This window comes from Octopus bimaculoides, chromosome 10, assembly GCF_001194135.2.
Source record: "Octopus bimaculoides isolate UCB-OBI-ISO-001 chromosome 10, ASM119413v2, whole genome shotgun sequence".
NCBI lineage: Eukaryota > Metazoa > Mollusca > Cephalopoda > Octopoda > Octopodidae > Octopus > Octopus bimaculoides.
This window is the reverse complement of record NC_068990.1, coordinates 92,014,752-92,018,386: the sequence shown is the minus strand read 5'-3', so window position 1 is coordinate 92,018,386 and position 3,635 is coordinate 92,014,752. Positions and strand designations below refer to the sequence as shown.

The 3,635-nt window shown below is 38.6% G+C and overlaps 1 protein-coding gene across 4 annotated transcripts in view; it reads right to left on the bottom strand.

Annotated features, from left to right (window-relative positions):
* Positions 1-3,635, bottom strand: part of LOC106876283 (85/88 kDa calcium-independent phospholipase A2) — a 54,877-nt gene that overhangs the window by 9,805 nt on the left and 41,437 nt on the right. The gene's annotated exons all lie outside the window — the stretch shown is intronic.

The window sequence follows — 3,635 nt, the reverse complement described above, 5'->3', positions numbered from 1 at the left end:
TATATATATATATATATACATATACATATATATATATATATATATATATATGTCCAAATGGAAGGTGGACATATATATATATATATATATGTCCACCTTCCATTTGAGCATCTTGACAGGATCTAGCAAGTCGCACGACTGTTTTACTCCAGTGTCTCAGTTTTGGGGTAGTTTCTACGGCTTGATGAATTTCCTAATGCTGCCCACTTTACAGAAGGTACCAGATGCTTTTTCTCCTGGTACCAGTACCAGGGCATGAGTAAAAGAAGAGGCAGATGCAAAGATTATGGAAAAGTAAGTAATGTATGATGGCTGAGAAGGAGAGATAATTTGGTGGCACAGAAGAGTGATCAGTGTAAAATGTGAGTGGAGAGGGACAATATTAAGAATTATGGAGGGATGTCTGGGGAAGTGTAAAAGATAACTGATATCACAGAAAAAGATGATGAAACATGCAGTACTGCTCTCATTTAATATCTGCAGTTATTAAGGTAATGGCAGAGGAGGAGGACCAGTGATATAGAGATGATGAGTAGTAAAAAAGGCTTGAGAAAGAAATTGGGTGAGAGGGGCAGTTATGTGTGTGTGTGTGTGTGTGTAATGGAAAACATGTTAAATGATGATGATGGTGATGATGATGTATGTATACACACATTATTTCCAGAATCTGTTTTACAGGGATGGGCAGGTCTTCTCAAGCCGTGCACATCTCCAGTCATCTTGGTTCTTTGTCATCTCTTCCATGAGGTTCAAAATTCTGACATCAGCTTGCTCTGTGGCATCTCATATCTTCCAGGGATTCCCTTTACCACAAGCTCCATCTACATTAGGTGACCAGCACTTCTTTTATATAACCATCCTAATCCATACACACCACATACTCACACCAGCACAGCCTTCTTTCTGACACACTGCATCTGATTCCTCCTGTGTTCAATTTTTCTCTCTACACATTTATATTGTGTCATACATGCACACTTATGTTGCACATCCAATGGTGCATATGCACTTCATTTCTTTCTAATCTTTGCAAACCTTCCACATTCAGGGAGAATGCTTCATTACCATGTAGCCTGGCATTTCATACACAATCTGACTTTCACTTTGAGGGAGAAATCTTTTGTTATCAGCAGAGATCTAAGTTCTCTGAGCTTTTGCCAAGCCTGTTCTTATTCTTGCAACCCCACTTTTCCAATACCTTTCTCCACCACTAATTAGGACACCCAGGTAACAGATGCTGTTTACTATCTTCTGAGCATTTTGGAAGAAGGGCTTGTTGCTTTTGAGTAACTCCCATATACAAAATCTACTTCCTTCTGATACCATTGCATCTCTTGTGTTTTTTCAAAGTTTGTACAGGTATTCCGTTTGGAATTTCTACGTATCAAGCAAAGCCGTGTCCCTGACGGAAGCAAAGATCTGTTGGTTTCCCTACTTACTAAAACTTTCATCTTTTCTATGTTAGCTTTGAGGCCCTTTAATTCCAGAGTGTGCTTGAAGTTTCTAATTCTACCACAGAATCAGTTATAAGAACAATGTCATCAACACATAGCAATTCTTATGGGCAACCCATCTTAAACCCCTTTTATGACCTATAACGAATATGAGGGACAGAGAACTGAGCCCAAATGAAGTCCTACTTGCATGCTAAATTCATCACTGCACTCATTGCTAACTCTCACCTTACTGACAGCATCTCTGCACATAGCTTGTACAGTTCTCACAAACCATTCATCTACTTAGAGTTTCCTCAGCAGCCACCCAAATACAGAGTGAGCGACCCTGTTGAAGTCCAGCAAATGCTAAGTGTATGTTTGGGGTGGCTATTTTTAGGTAAGTACTTTTCTTGCAGTTGTCTTGAAGGAAGAGGGCATTTATAATACTTTGCTCTGGCACAAAACTCTCTCCTTGATTAATTAAGACTTAAGTCTTTCTGTAACTCTCATGACATGGTGCAGCAATCTGATACCTTTGTAAATATCTCTCTCTCTAAGATATCTTCTTTAACCCTTGTAACAGTTAACTATTATACAGTTGCACCAGTCACTGGATACAACATTTCCCCTTTACAAATTGTCTGATATGTGGAAACATAGGCTGCAGCCTATTCTGTTAGGTTTGATGAGCAATAATGTCTGTGATGCTTAAAATATCTACCTTCCATTGTGCCTGCATTAATTGTGGCTGATCTAAGTTTGTGGGTTTGATAGGAAGAGCAAACGGGTAGCTGGAGGGAAGCTTTCAGCATCTGAAAAGGAGAAGGTTTGTGCAAGGGTTTGACCGATGGTCAAGGGCTCTTGCATGAGTCTAATTAATTACATAAGTATGACTGCTTAATGAATTATTGTATCTTCCAGATACTGATATCCTCAGGGCAAAGGGAAAGAAAGAAGGGTGAAAACAGCTACCTGGAGAGCTGACAACTCCAAGTGGGGTAAAGAGAGGCATATTGAGGCACATTAGGTCAAGGAAAACGAACAATGCTGAATGTCTGCATACACACACACAGAAACACATGTAAGTATTGACCTAAATGTGTGTGCATGTGCTTACACATGTGAGTCAGAGTGAATTCCCTGAAAGAAAAAGAAAGGGAGAAAGACTGCAGTTGATGAGTGGTGGTGGTGGAAGTGGGTGGGGAAAATGGGGAAGAAAAATACAAGGGGGAAGCCCACCATTATCTAACAAGTTGTTGTAATTATTAATAATATAGATTTCACTCAATCAATTGTTTGTTACATTTAAAATCTTAACAGTAATGTAACACTTCAACAACTTAATTAGATAATGTAATATGTAGATATTACGAAATAATGATGTATATACACCTGCACAAGGAAGCTATTACATTAGCACAAAACAGTTTATGGAAGAAAGTGGGGAAAACAGTCAAACTATTGAGCAGTTTGTATCAGATATTGAAAGAATTAAAGTGATCTGTGCACTTATCTTTGCTGATGATATATATCATGAATAAACTGCCGTGCTACTGAAACATATGTAACAACTCCTTTCCTTATATTTCTTTACCACATGATATATGTAACTAATGTTATTACTGAAGTTGGAGTTGTGGTATACCTGATATTAAATAATCATTTTGAATCTTATGATCGAATCATAAAAAAGAATATTATTAATTGATTAATTAATTCATTAATTTATTTATGTTCCTACAGTATAAATTGACAGTCATTTACATGCCGGAAGTTTCTAAGCTAATAACTCCAATTAACATGATCCAAATGAGTGAGTATATATATACACACGTAGGTGCAATAAAGACTGTAAACAAACAGGAAACAACTTCTATCTCATTCCAGGGTGAAAAACTAGAGGTAGTCGATAACTTCCGCTATCTGGGCGACCAAGTTAGTAGTGGGGGTGGGTGCGCTGAAAGTGTAGCTGCTAGAATAAGAATAGCCTGGGCAAAGTTTAGAGAGCTCTTACCCCTGCTGGCGACAAAGGGACTCTCACTCAGAGTAAAAGGCAGACTGTATGACGCATGCGTACGAACAGCCATGCTACATGGCAGTGAAACATGGGCTGTAACTGCTGAGGACATACGTAAGCTCGCAAGGAATGAAGCCAGTATGCTCCGCTGGATGTGTAATGTCAATGTGAATACCCGTCAG